Source organism: Choloepus didactylus, chromosome 10 (genome assembly GCF_015220235.1).
Source record: "Choloepus didactylus isolate mChoDid1 chromosome 10, mChoDid1.pri, whole genome shotgun sequence".
Classification (NCBI taxonomy): domain Eukaryota; kingdom Metazoa; phylum Chordata; class Mammalia; order Pilosa; family Megalonychidae; genus Choloepus; species Choloepus didactylus.
In genome coordinates this window covers 103231803-103247949 of record NC_051316.1, presented here as the reverse complement: position 1 = coordinate 103247949, position 16147 = coordinate 103231803, and positions in this window count along the sequence as shown.

Below are 16147 nucleotides of genomic sequence, written 5' to 3'. Positions count from 1 at the left end.
CATCATTCTTCTCTCCTCCTCCTCCTCTTTCACACACACACACACACACACACACACACACACACACACACGCACACACACCGGAAATGAAGACAATTCCATCATACAAGGCTGCCTCTACTCCCTCCTTGCTCTTGTCATCTACAAATCCTCAGGTCACTCCTCCTTATTCTTTGAATTTGTTAACTGCTGGGCCAATGTCACTGTCTCCAACATTATTTCTAGTATAGTTCTTTTTTTAAACATCTTTGAGGTATAGTTCACATAACATAAAATTCATTCATTTAAATTGTATGTATGCTCAGTGTTGTGCAACCGGCACTGGAATCTAATTTTAGAACATTGTCATCACCCCCAAAATAAACACTATCTATTGATAGTCACTACCTCTCCCCCAGTATCCTCCCCCAACCACTAATCTACTTTCTGTCTCTACTGAATTGCCTATGCTGGACATTTCCTATAAATGAAATCGTATCATATGTGAGTTTTTGTATCTGGCTTCTTTCACTTAGCATATTTTCAAGGTTCATCCAAGTTAAAACATGTATCAGTGCTCTGTTTCTTTTCATTGCTGCATAATATTCCACTCTGTAGATATACCATATTCTATTTATCCATTTTTCAGTTGAAGGACATTTGGGCTATTACGAATAATGCTGCTATTCACATTAGCACACAGGTTTTTATGGGGAAATATGTTTTCATTTCTCTTGGATATACAACCAGAAGTGGAATTACTAGGTCATATGGTAACTCTAAATTTAACAACTTGAGGAACTGCCAGACTGGTTTCCAAAGTGGCTACACCACTTTGCATTTGTACCAGCAGTGAATTAGGGTTCCATTTTCCATGTCCTCATAATTCCTGCTAGTATCAGTCTTTTTTTATTATTGCCATCTGTTTTCATTTCCCAGCTGCTAGAACAAATACCATACAACAGGTTGGCTTAACAGTAGGAATTTATTTGGCTCATACTTTCAGAGGCTAGAAGGCTTGCTTCTTCCCAAGATCAGTATATTCTGGCTGCCCAATAATCTTTGGGATTCCTTGGCTTTTCTGTCACATGACAATGCACATGTCAGCATCTTCTTTCTCTTTCAGGTTCTGTTGACTTCCAGCCTCTGGCTGCTCCCCATGGGTTTCTCTCTCCATGTCCAATTTCCTTTGCTTATGAGCACTTCAGCCATATGGAATTAAGACACACCCTTGTTCAGTTTCAACATATCTTAACTAATAACATCTTCCATGGTCCTATTTACAAAAGGGCTCACACCCAAAGGACCAGATGTTAGGACCTTAACATGTCTTTTTGGGGGGACATGATTCAACACCCAATTCCATCCTACTGGTATCTCATTGCAGTTTTATTTGCATTTCCCTGATGGCTAATGATGTTGATAATTTTTTCATATGCTTGTGTTAGCATAGTTCTTGGTGATTGTGATATCCATTGAAATGCACTTTCCATGCCTTGACCTCTATCTAAGTTCATTGGCCTCATCTTCTCCAGTGATCACGTCCTGTGTTTCACCTTACCTGTCACTCACTTCCACAGTCATACACTGACTTCATCATTAGATTCAAGTTCAAAACTTTCCTTATCTCAATTTCAACAATCTCACCTACCTACTACAATATGGTTCCCAAACTCTTAAATTTATTTGGCCCACCATGACTACAATCCATTGATCCTACAGATTTTACTTTCTGCCTTAGCCAGTTTCATTACTTTATATATATTTGATCTTCCCTGCTCCATTCTCCCTTCATCGCATTTGCTTAGCAAAATCATGATCCTGGTTAAATCCCATTTTCCTCCTCATCTTCACATGCAACCACATAATTAAATACAGCAGGAGAAACTTACAGCCTCAATGATTCATTCTCACTTTAAATTCTTACCACCTAATCCAAGCAGGCCTTTGGACGACTGGACACTCTCAGTACATTTCCCTAGCTCATTCAGTCCCCAACTGCCCTAGATAATAAATTCATAAACTTCACTCCTCAAATCTCTAACACCTTCCTCCCCACTCTCAGTCTCAGGTTGCCTCCTGTTTCAATTTGAAAATGCCCACAGGGAATTATCCACTTGCTTCATCCCCACAACTAAGCTTTCTACACCTGCCCAAACACTCTCCCTTCCCTCCTGCTACCACAGATGAACTCCTCCTGCTCCCCCTTAGGGCATGGCCTCGTCTCCCCTCTAATATTCCCAAGGACATCACCTCAACAATGCCCCCCACTGTCTCTCCTGAACCATCAGTTTTCCCATCGCTATCAGATCATTCCCATCAGCATACAAACTTTCTGTAGTAGCTACTGTCTTAAACAGCCCCTTCACTGCATATCTTGCTCCAGTTATTGTCCCACTTATAGTCTTTATTCATAGCAAATTTTCTTGAAAGAATTAGCAGTACTAATTGTCTCCACATCCTTTTTTCCTCTTCTCTCTTGTATCTAATAGAATTAGGCTTTTTGTCTCTACCATTTCAACAAAACTTTTCTTGTTAAGGTCAGCAGTGGTTTCCATATTTCTAAACCCAGTGGTCAGTCCTCAGTACTTATCTTACTGAATTCCCTCCCTCTTGAAATACTGCCATTAGATGGATTCCAGGATACCACATTCCGTTATTTCTCCTCCTACCTCTTAAATTCCATTGCCAAATCCTTTTCTTCTTCCTGATCTCTCAACCTTGGGGTATCCCAGTATTTTGTCTTCAGGCTTCTTCTTTCCAGCTGTATTCACTCTCCAAACCATCCCACCCAGCATTGTGGCTGTAAGTACCATCCAAATACTGATTGCTCCCATGTTTACATCCTCCCACCTGGCCTCTTTTCTGAAATCCAGCTTAGGTGGCCAACATTCTTCTGTTCATAGTCTCTTGGACATCTAATAAGTATTTTAAACTTATCATATCCCAAACCAATTCTGGATGTCCACCCCTCAGGCCTACTCCTCCACATTCCCCATCACAGTAAGCAGTGACCCCCATTCTTCCCAAGCACAAGCTGAGAAGTTTAGAGCCATTTTGACACCTTTCTTTCTCTCACATTCCACATCTAATCTTTCAGCTAATTCTGTTGGCTTTACCTTCAAAACATATCCAGAATCTGACCGCTTCTTTCCACATCATGCCTACGGTTCTATTCTAGGCCACCATTCTTCTTCCCTTGCCTAAATTATTGCGATGGCAATCTAATTAGTCTCCTTCTTCCATTTTTGACCTTCTCCCCATTTCCACATGGGAGCCAGAGTGATTTTCTTTTTGGGTTTTTTTTAAATTCAGTTTTATTGAGATGTATTCATATACCATACAATCATCCACTGTATACAGTACTATTATATAGTTGTGCATTCATCACCACAATCAATTTTTGAACATTTTCCTTAATCCAAAAATAAAAATAAAAGTAAGAAATAAAATAAAAGTTAAAAAGAACACCTAAAACATTCCATTCCCCCATCCTACCCTATTTTTCACTTAATTTTTGTCCCCATTTTTCTACTCACCTGTCCATACACTGGATAAAGAGAGTATGAGTCACAAGGTTTTCACACTCATGCAGTCACACCACATAAGCTACATTGTTATAAAATCATCTTCAAGAATCAAGGCTACTGGGTTACAGTTCAACAGTTTCAAGTATTTCCTTCTAGCTATTCCAAGACACTAAAAACTAAAAAGGGATGTCTTTGTAATGCATAAGAATAACATCCAGAATGACCTCTCGACTCCATTTGAAGTCTCTCAGCCACCGAAACTTTATTTTGCTTCATTTCTCTTCCCCCTTTTGGTCAAGAAGATATTCTCAATCCCACAATGCCGTGTCCAGTTTCATCCCCGGGAATCATGTCTCGCAGAGTGATTTTTTCATGTATATAATTCTAGTTATATTATATTGTTTACTCTCACTTTGAGTAAAAATCAAGTCCTGACAATTCCCCACAAAGTTCTATATGATCCAAGTCCCCTTTGCAAGTCTGATCCCCAGTCCTTGCACTTTCTCCCTCATTTTCTCTGCTCCAGCCACATTGGCCTTCTTGCCATTTCTCAAACATGTCAAGACTCTTCTTGCCTCAGGGCCTTTGCACTTGTCTGGAATATTCTCTGCTTCTACCAGGAATATACTTCTCCAAGATATTTGCATGGGTTGCCCCCCTTACATCTTTCTGGTCTCTTTTCAAATATCACCTCATCAGGTTGACCTTCCTTGAAAATCCCATATAAAATGATGCTGTGCTCCACTCTCTATCACTCTATCCTGCCTAATTTTTCTACATGGCACTCATTGTCATCTGAAATAGCATGCATTTGTTTGTCATTTTCTGCATATGCCCTCTAGAAAGCAAGCTATTTGAGAGCAGGGTCTTCATCTGCTTTATTCACAGTCATATCTTCAGCATCTAGAGATACTGAGCACATGGTAGGCTCAATAAATGCTTGTTAAATAAATGAATGAATGTATGAATTAATTTAATAATTAATTTCATGGTTCAGATTTATATCTCTTATTAGGCAAGAGAAAATATTCAATAGCACTTCTTGCTAGATCATCCAAGCTCCTTGGACTTGAGGCAGCATGGGGAACTGGGGAGAAATTCATACTGGGATTCAGAAAATCTGGGTTCTAATTCCAGCTTTGTCACCACCTTACTACTGTGTGGCTTCAGATAAGTGATTTACTATCTTTGTGTCTCCATTTCTTTAGCCATAATATGGCAGTTTTGAATGAAATAATATTTGATGTTTATGTCCCCCAGAATTTTAAGCTTAAGTTGGATAATAGGAGTCAGTCAATAGCATCACTACTTGGATCACCAAAAAATTGAAAAATTAGTGGATACTATTGATCATTAAAATGGAAATTCTCACAAGCAACACATGCCGCTCCTAATGATTTCCATTAGAATTTGAACAATATGCTTTTTTCCAAAATTCAGTTTTACTGAGATATATTCACATATCATACAATCATCTGTGCTATGCAATCAGCTGTTCACAGTACCATCATATAGTTGTGCATTCATCACCCCAATCTATTTTTTGAACATTTTCCTTATACCAGAAAAAGTAAAAATAAGAATAAAAAATAAAAATAAAAAAGAACACCCAAATCATCCCTTCCCACCCTATTTTTCGTTCAGTTTTTTGTCCCCATTTTTCTACTCATCCATCCATACACTGGATAAAAGGAGTGTGACCCACAAGGCTTTCACAATCACATTGTCACCCCTTGTAAGCTACATTGCTATACAATCATCTTCAAGAGTCAAGGCTACTGGGTTGTAGTTTTATAGTTTCAGGAATTTACTTCTAGCTATTCCAGTGCATTAAAACCTAAAAAGGGTTATCTATATAGTGTGTAAGAATGTCCACCAGAGTGACCTCTTGACTCCATTTGGAATCTCTCAGCCACTGAAACTTCATTTTGTTCCATTTAGCATCCCCCTTTTGGTCAAGAAGATGTTCTAATCCCATGATGTTGGGTCCAGAGTCATCCTCAGGAGTCATATCCTGCATTGCCAGGGAGATTTACACCCCTGGGAGTCAGATCCCACGTAGGGGGAGGGCAGTGAGTTCACCTGCGAAGTTGGCTTAGCAAGAGAGAAGGCCACATCTGAGCAACAAAGAGGTACTCAGGGGGAGAATTTTAGTCACAATTACAAGCAGGTTTAGCCTCTCCTTTGTAGTAATGAGCTTCATAAGGGCAAGTCCTGAGATAAAGGGCTCAGCACATCAAACTGCCAGTCCTCAAGTTTGTGAGAACCTCAGCAACAGTCCAGGTGAGGAAGCCCAACACCTCCGCATTTCCCCCCCCAGCTCCTCAGGGGGGCCCTGGATATATATTTTTATTCTCTGCCCAAATTACTTTGGGATGTGTCGCTATTTCACACTAACCTATACAAACCTACCAAGTCTCACTTTCTATTCAAAGTTCCACGTAATTATGGTATTTGAACAAACTGTACAATTAAATTGTTTAGGAAATATAGATCCTGCACCAACCAAACATCTCTTCCCTTGGTCTCACATGGAAGTTGAAGTTTTAAAACACAGGCTGTATCATCCTTTACCCTTTGGCCCGATTTGCCCTAGTCCTAACCAAGATCTGCTTCATTCATATCTCTAATTGAAGTCTGGATTCTTTTTCAGCTTTTTTTTAACAGTTGCTATATACACTAATACTGACATTCACATCTGCAGAGTTCTATCTCTGAGTTTCAGGTGTCGCACAGATACCCAAAGTTCCAGGGATCGATCAGGTTATACACAAAGGGATCAGCATCTCAGAATCTGGAGACAGCCATTACAGTTCAGGAATAGATGTGACTGCTGTAAGAGCTTACAATCTAGGGACCATTACGATAAGCATTCCCCTGTTAGGCTGTGCTCTAAGATTCAATTCTGAGTTTACACATTGTAGTTAGTCCATATTGGTGGGGCATTACAGTATTTGCCTTTGTTTCTGGCGTAGTTCACTCAAAATGCTGTCTACAGGATCCATTCACCTCATTGGGTGTCTCACAGCTTCACTCCTTCTCACAGTTGCTCAATATTCCATTGCATGTGCACACCACAGTTCACCATTCTGTTCCTCAGTCAATGTACCCTTAGGCCACCTCCACCCACTGCAAATCATGAATACTGTCTCCATAAACACCAGTGTGCAAATGTCCATTCATGTCCCTGCTCTCTGATCCTCCAAGTAAATGCCCCTTAATGAGGTTGCAGGATATTTTGGCACCCACATACTTAGCTTCTTGTGGAACCACCACATTGTCCTCCAGGAAGGTACACCATTCTGCCTCCTAACCAACAGTAAATATGTACATCCCTCTCTCCATGTTTTCTCCAGCACTTTTATCCCTGTTTATATTTTTTCCTACAATTTTATCAAGCTATATTCACATACCATATAATTGCCCACAGTGTACAATCAGTTGTTCATGGTATCATCATATAGTTGTGCATTTATCAACAGAGTCAGCACTTGAACATATTGTACAATGAAAAAAGTTTTTTTAACGAATAATAAAAGCGATAATAAAAAGAAAAATAAAGCATCATACAATACAATGTAATAATAGGGTTAGACAACAACACCACTATCCAGAATCCCATATCCCACCCTTATATCCCCCTCTCATACACATTTAGCTTTGGTATATTGCCTTTGTTACATTTAATGGAAGCATATTACAATGTTACTGTTGAAAATAGACTACAGTTTGCTTTGATTACATTTTTTTTCCCAATACCATCCCCTTTCCAACACTCTGCATGGCTGACATTCATTTGTTCCCCAAATGCAAGAACATTTTTATATTTGTACATTTAGTCACAATCATTGACCACTCCAGTTTTTGCTAAGTTAAACAGCCCCTGTCCTTATTGTCTATCTTTACCTCAGGTATCATACATGTCCCTAGCCCACCTCTTTCAGCTTTACTCATGGGCATCTCTGTTCAGTGTACTTAAAATATTGTGCTACCATCACACAGCATTATGCTATCTATTTGTGTATCTATACAGTCAATCCTGCGGAACATTCTGTAGTCCTTCAGCATCAAATGACCAATCTCTATCCTGTTTGCATCTCCTGGTAGCCTGTGTTATCAGCTTTTAACTCTCAAAGTTTACTCATTAATGTTAGCCCATATTAGTGAGACCATATAGTGTTTGTCTGTTTGTTTCTGGCTAACTTTGCACAACATAATGTCATCACGGTTCATTCACATTACTATATGTTCCATGTCTTTGTTCTGTCTTACAGCTGTGTAATATTCCATCATGTACATGTACCACAGTTTGTTTATCCACTTGTTCATTGATGGACATTTGGGCTATTTCCATCTCTTGGCTATCATGAGTAATGCTGCGACACATATCAGTTAACAAATGTCCTTTGTGTCTTAACTTTCAGTTCCTCTGAGTACATACCTACTAATGGAATAACTGGGTCGTATGGCAGATCTAAACTTACCTTCCCGAAGAACTGCCACACTGTCTTCCAGAGTGGTTGCACCATTCTACATTCCCACCAACAGTAAATAAGTGTGCCTCTTTCTCCACATTCTCTCCAGCACTTGTAATTTTCTGTTGTTTTGTTTTTTGTTTTTTGTTTTTTTTTTTTTGGATAATGGCCCTTATGGTAGGTGTGGGATGATATCTCATTGTGGTTTTGATTTGCATTTCCCCAATAACCAGTGAAGTTGAGCATTTTTTCATGTGTTTTTGAACCATTTATATTTCGTCTTCAGAAAAGTGTCTGTTCATGTCTTTTACCCATTTTTAAATTGGGTTCTTTGCCTTTCTGTTGTTGAGCTGTAGGATTGCTTTATCTATTTGGGATATTAAACCATTATCTGATATGTGGTTTCCAAATATTGTCTCCCATTGCGTAGGCTGCCTTTTTAACTTTCTGACAAAGTCCTTTGATGTACAAAAAATGTTTAACTTTGAGGAGATCCCATTTGTCTATTTGTTCTTTAGTTGTTCATTCCTTGGGTGTGAGGTCTAGGAAACCACCTCCTATCACAAGATCTTTAAGATATTGTCCTACATTTTCTTCGAAGAGTCTTATGGTCTTAGCACTAATGTTTAGGTTTTTGATCCATTTCAAGTTAATTTTTGTATAAGGTGTGAGGTAAGAGTCCTCATTCATTCTTTTGGAAATGGATATCCAGTTCTCCAAACACCATTTATTGAAGAGGCTGCTCTGCCCAGTTGCTTTGATAAGGCTTGACTGCCTTATCAAATATCAGTTGTCCATAGATGCAAGGGTCTATTTCTCATCACTCAATTTGATTCCATTGGTCAGTATCTCTGTCCTTATGCCAGTACAACACTGTTTTGACCACTGTAGCTTTGTAATATGCTTCCAAGTCAGGTAGTGTGAGGCCTCCCACTTCATTCCTCTTTCTCAAGATATTTTTGGCTATTCGGGGCAGTTTGTCCTTCCAAATAAATTTGGTTATTGGTTTTTCTATTTCTGCAAAGTAAGTTGTTTGGATTTTAATTGGTATTGCATTGAATCTATAAGTCAGTTTAGGTAGAATTGACATCTTAATTATATTCAGTCCTCCAATCCATGAACACAGTATGTTCTTCCATTTTTTTAGGTCCTGTTTGATTTCTTTTAGCAGTTTCTTGTACTTTTCTTTGTATAGGTCTTTTGTGGCCTTTGTTAAGTTTATTCCTAAATACTTGATTCTTTTGGTTGCTATTGTAAATGGATTTTTTTCTGGATTTTTCCTCTTGTTGCACATTACTTGTATAAGAACACTACAGATTTTTGCATGTTGATCTTGTAGCCTGCCACTTTGCTGTATTCATTGATTAGTTTTAATAGCTTTGCTGTAGATTTTTCTGGATTTTCTATATATAGAATCATGTCATCTGCAAATAGTGAAAGTTTTACTTCTTCCTCTCCAATTTGGATGCCTTTTATTTCTTTTTCTTGCCTAATTGCTCTGGCTAGACCTTCCAGAACAATGTTGAATAACAGTAGTGACAGTGGGCATCCCTGTCTTGTTCCTGATCTTAGAGGGAAAGCTTTTAGTCTTTCCCCATTGAGTATGATGTTAGCTGTGGGTTTTTCATAGATTGCCTTTATCATATTGAGAATATTCCCTTCTATTCCTATCCTTTGAAGTCTTTTCATCAAGAAACGATGTTGAATTTTGTCAATGCCTTTTCTGCATCAATCAAGATGATCATGTGGTTCTTTTGCTTTGATTTATTGATATGGTGTATTACACTAACTGATTTTCTTGTGTTGAACCAGACTTGCTTACCTGGAATAAACCCCATTGTGTGTAATTCTTTAAATGTGCTGCTGGATTCAATTTCTGAGTATTTTGTTAAGGATTTTTGCATCTATATTCATTAAAGAGATTGTTCTATAATTTTCTTTGTTTTTCTTTTTTTTTTTTTGTAGTATCTTTGTCTGATTTTTTCCCTCTCTCTCCTTTTACCCTTCCTGATAATCTTCATTTCTACACTCTTCTCCAAACATCTCTCTCCTGTCTTTTCCTATCAGCCTATAGCACTCCCTTTAGTATTTCTTGCACTGCTGGTCTCTTATTCACAAGCTCTCTCAGTGTCTGTTTGCCTGAAAATATTTTAATGTCTCCTTCATTTTTTTTTATCTTCATTTTATTGAGATATATTCACATACCATGCAGTCATTCAAAACAAATCGTACTTTCGATTGTTCACAGTACCATTACATAGTTGTACATTCATCACCTAAATCAATCCCTGACACCTTCATTAGCACACACACAAAAATAACAAGAAAAATAATTAGAGTGAAAAAGAGCAATTGAAGTAAAAAAGAACACTGGGTACCTTTGTCTGTTTGTTTCCTTCCCCTATTTTTCTACTCATCCATCCATAAACTAGACAAAGTGGAGTGTGGTCCTCATGGCTTTCCCAATCCCATTGTCACCCCTCATAAGCTACATTTTTATACAACTGTCTTCGAGATTCATGGGTTCTGGGTTGTAGTTTGATAGTTTCAGTTATCCACCACCAGCTACCCCAATGCTTTAGAACCTAAAAAGGGTTGTCTAAATTGTGCATAAGAGTGCCCACCAGAGTGACCTCTCAGCTCCTTTTGGAATCTCTCTGCTACAGAAGCTTATTTCATTTCCTTTCACATCCCCCTTTTGGTCAAGAAGATGTTCTCAGTCCCACGATGCCAGGTCTGCATTCCTCCCCAGGAGTCATATTCCACGTTGCCAGGGAGATTAACTCCTCTGGGTGTCTGATCCCACGTAGTGGGGAGGGCAGTGATTTCACCTTTCAAGTTGGCTTAGCCAGAGAGAGAGGGCCACATCTGAGCAACAAAGAGGCATTCGGGAGGAGGCTCTTAGGCACAATTATAGGGAGGCCTAGCCTCTCCTTTGCAGCAACCGTCTTCCCAAGGGTAAAACCTTTGGTAGAGGGCTCAACCCATCAAACCACCAGTCCCCTATGTCTGTGGTCATGTTAGCAACCATCGAGGTGGGGTAGGCGAATACCCCTGCATTCTCCACAGGCTCCTCAAGGGGGCACTACATCTTTTTTTCCTTGTTTTTCTTTTTTTTTTTTTTTTAACTTTCCCTTCTTTTTTAAATCAACTGTATGAAAAAAAAGTTAAAAAGAAAACAAACATACAATAAAAGAACATTTCAAAGAGACCATAACAAGGGAGTAAGAAAAAGACAACTAACCTAAGATAACTGCTTAACTTCCAACATGTTCCTACTTTACCCCAAGAAAGTTACCTAATATAGCAACATTTCTGTGAACTTGTTCCTACTATATCCGTCAGAAATTAACAGACCATAGTTATTCCTGGGCATCCCCAGAACGTTAAATGGCTTATCTGTTCTTCTTGGATTATTGTTCCCCCTTCCTTAATTGCTCTCTATTGCTACTTCCCCTACCTTCTACATTATAAACCATTTGTTTTACATTTTTCAAAGTTCACATTAGTGGTAGCATATATATTTCTCTTTTTGTGCCTGGCTTATTTCACTCAGCATTATGTCTTCAAGGTTCATCCATGTTGTCATATGTTTCACGAGATCGTTCCTTCTTACTGATGCGTAGTATTCCATCGTGTGTATATACCACATTTTATTTATCCACTCATCTGTTGAAGGACATTTGGGTTGTTTCCATCTCTTGGCAATTGTGAATAATGCTGCTATGAACATTGGCGTGCAGATATCTGTTCGTGTCACTGCTTTCCGATCTTCCGGGTATATACCGAGAAATGCAATCGCTGGATCGAATGGTAACTCTATATCATGTTTTCTAAGGAACTGCCAGACTGACTTCCAGAGTGGCTGAACCATTATACAGTCCCACCAACAATGAATAAGAGTTCCAATTTCTCCACATCCCCTCCAGCATTTGTAGTTTCCTGTTTGTTTAATGGCAGCCATTCTAATCGGTGTTAGATGGTATCTCATTGTGGTCTTAATTTGCATCTCTCTAATAGCTAGTGAAGCTGAACATTTTTTCATGTGTTTCTTGGCCATTTGTATTTCCTCTTCAGAGAACTGTCTTTTCATATCTTTTGCCCATTTTATAATTGGGCTGTCTGTACTATTGTCACTGAGTTGTAGGATTTCTTTATATATGCAAGATATCAGTCTTTTGTCAGATACATGGTTTCCAAAAATGTTTTCCCATTTAGTTGGCTGCCTCTTTAACTTTTTGAGAAATTCCTTTGAGGTACAGAAACTTCTAAGCTTGAGGAGTTCCCATTTATCTATTTTTTCTTTTGTTGCTTGTGCTTTGGGTGTAAAGTCTAGGAAGTGGCCGTCTAATACAAGGTCTTGAAGATGTTTTCCTACATTATCTTCTAGGAGTTTTATGGTACTTTCTTTTATATTGAGACCTTTCGTCCATTTTGAGTTAATTTTTGTGTAGGGTGTGAGGTAGGGGTCCTCTTTCATTCTTTTGGATATGGATATCCAACTCTCCCAGCCTCATTTGTTGAAAAGACCATTATGACTCAGTTCAGTGACTTTGGGGGCCTTATCAAAGATCAGTCGGCCATAGATCTGAGGGTGTATCTCTGAATTCTCAATTCGATTCCATTGATCTATATGTCTATCTTTGTGCCAGTACCATGCTGTTTTGACAACTGTGGATTTATAATAAGCTTCAAAGTCAGGGACTGGAAGTCTTCCCACTTCGTTTTTCTTTTTTAGAGTATCTTTAGCAATTCGAGTCATCTTCCCTTTCCAAATAAATTTGATAACTAGCTTTTCCAAGTCTGCAAAGTAGGTTGTTGGAATTTTGATTGGGATTGCATTAAATCTGTAGATGAGTTTGGGTAGAATTGACATCTTAATGACATTTAGTCTTCCTATCCATGAACATGGAATATTTTTCCATCTTTTAAGGTCCCCTTCTATTTCTTTTAGTAGAGTTATGTAGTTTTCTTTGTATAGGTCTTTTACATCTTTGGTTAAGTTTATTCCTAGGTACTTGATTTTTTTAGTTGCTATTGAAAATGGTATCTTTTTCTTGAGTGTCTCTTCAGTTTGTTCATTTCTAGCATATAGAAACATTACTGACTTATGTGCATTAATCTTGTACCCCGCTACTTTGCTAAATTTGTTTATTAGCTCTAGTAGCTGTATCGTCGATTTCTCAGGGTTTTCTAGATATAAGATCATATCATCTGCAAACAATGACAGTTTTACTTCTTCTTTTCCAATTTGGATGCCTTTTATTTCTTTGTCTTGCCGGATTGCCCTGGCTAGCACTTCCAGCACAATGTTGAATAACAGTGGTGACAGCGGGCATCCTTGTCTTGTTCCTGATCTTAGAGGGAAGGCTTTCAGTCTCTCACCATTGAGTACTATGCTGGCTGTGGGTTTTTCATATATGCTCTTTATCATGTTGAGGAAGTTTCCTTCAATTCCTACCTTTTGAAGTGTTTTTATCAAAAACGGAGGTTGGATTTTGTCAAATGCTTTTTCAGCATCTATTGAGATGATCAATTGATTTTTCCCTTTTGACTTGTTAATGTGTTGTAATACATTGATTGATTTTCTTATGTTGAACCATCCTTGCATGCCTGGAATGAACCCCACTTGGTCATGGTGTATGATTTTTTTAATGTGTCTTTGGATTCGATTTGCAAGTATTTTGTTGAGGATTTTTGCATCTATATTCATTAGGGAGATTGGCCGGTAGTTTTCCTTTTTTGTAGCATCTTTGCCTGGTTTTGGTATTAGATTGATGTTAGCTTCATAAAATGAGTTAGGTAGTGTTCCATTTTCTTCAATGTTTTGAAAGAGTTTGAGTAAGATTGGTGTCAGTTCTTTCTGGAAAGTTTGGTAGAATTCCCCTGTGAAGCCATCTGGCCCTGGGCATTTATTTGTGGGAAGATTTTTGATGATTGATTGGATCTCACTGCTTGTGATGGGTTGGTTGAGGTCTTCTATTTCTTCTCTGGTCAGTCTAGGTTGTTCATATGTTTCCAGGAAATTGTCCATTTCTTCTACATTATCCAGTTTGTTGCCATGCAGTTGTTCATAATATCCTCTTATAATTTTTTTAATTTCTTCAGGATCTGCAGTTATGTCACCTTTTTCATTCATTATTTTGTTTATATGGGTCTTCTCTCTTTTTGATTTTGTCAGTCTAGCTAGGGGCTTGTCAATCTTGTTGATCTTCTCAAAGAACCAACTTTTGGTGATATTTATCCTCTCTATTGTTTTTTTTTTTTCTCTATGTCATTTATTTCTGCTTTAATCCTTGTTATTTCTTTTCTTCTACTTGGTTTAGGATGGGTTTGCTGTTCATTTTCTAGCTTCTTCAGCTGATCCATTAGTTCTTTGATTTTGGCTCTTTCTTCCTTTTTAACATATGCATTTAGTGCTATAAATTTCCCCCTCATCACTGCTTTTGCTGCATCCCATAGGTTTTGGTATGTTGTGTTCTCATTTTCATTCGTCTCTATATATTTAGCAATTTCTCTTGCTATTTCTTCTTTAACCCACTGATTGTTTAGGAGTGTGTTGTTTAACCTCCAGGTATTTGTGAATTTTCTAAGTCTCTGATGGTTATTGACTTCTAATTGTATTCCATTGTGGTCAGAGAATGTGCTTTGAATAATTTCAATCTTTTTAAATTTATTGAGGCTTGTTTTATGTCCCAGCATATGATCTATTCTGGATAACATTCCATGAGCACTAGAAAAGTATGTGTATCCTGGTGATTTGGGATGTAATGTCCTGTATATGTCTGTTAAATCTAATTCATTTATCAGATTGTTTAGGTTTTCAATTTCCTTATTGGTCTTCTGTCTGGTTGATCTATCTATAGGAGAAAGTGATGTGTTGAAGTCTCCCACAATTATTGTGGAAACATCAATTACTTCCTTTAGTTTTGCCAGTGTTTCTCTCATGTATTTTGTGGCACCTTGATTGGGTGCATAGACATTTACGATTGTTATTTCTTCTTGTTGAATTGCCCCTTTTATTAGTATATAGTGGCCTTCTTTGTCTCTCAAAACATCCCTGCATTTAAAGTCTATTTTATCTGAGATTAATATTGCTACACCTGCTTTCTTTTGGCTGTAGCTTGCATGAAATATTTTTTTCCATCCTTTCACTTTCAGTTTCTTTGTGTCCCTGTGTCTAAGATGAGTCTCCTGTATGCAACATATTGATGGTTCATTTTTTTTTATCCATTCTGCGAATCTATATCTTTTAATTGGGGAGTTTAATCCATTTACATTCAACATTATAACCGTGAAGGCATTTCTTGAATCAGCCATCTTATCCTTCAGTTTATGTTTGTCATATTTTTCCCCTCTCTCTATTAATATTCTTTATTGTACCCATACCGAATCTCTTTAGTACTGAACCTTTCTCCAAGTCTCTCTGTCCTTTCTTTGTTTCTCTGTCTGTAGGGCTCCCTTGAGTATCTCCAGTAGGGCAGGTCTCTTGTTAGCAAATTCTCTCAGCATTTGTTTGTCTGTGAAAAATTTAAGCTCTCCCTCAAATTTGAAGGAGAGCTTTGCTGGATAAAGTATTCTTGGCTGGAAATTTTTCTCACTCAGAATTTTAAATATATCGTGCCACTGCCTTCTCGCCTCCATGGTGGCTGCTGAGTAGTCACTACTTAGTCTGATGCTGTTTCCTTTGTATGTGGTGAATTGCTTTTCTCTTGCTGCTTTCAGAACTTGCTCCTTCTCTTCTGTGTTTGACAGTGTGATCAGAATATGTCTCGGAGTGGGTTTATTTGGATTTATTCTATTTGGAGTTTGCTAAGCATTTATGATTTTTGTATTTATGTTGTTTAGAAGATTTGGGAAGTTTTCCCCAACAATTTCTTTGAATACTCTTCCTAGACCTTTACCCTTTTCTTCCCATTCTGGAACACTAATGAGTCTTATATTCAGACGTTTCATATTATCTATCATATCCCTGAGGTCCATTTCGATTTTTTCAATTTTTTTCCCCATTCTTTCTTTTATGCTTTCATTTTCCATTCTGTCATCTTCCAGGTCACTGATTCGTTGTTCAACTTCCTCTAGTCTTGTACTATGAGTGTCCAGAATCTTTTTAATTTGGTCAACAGTTTCTTTAATTTCCATAAGATCATCCATTTTTTTATT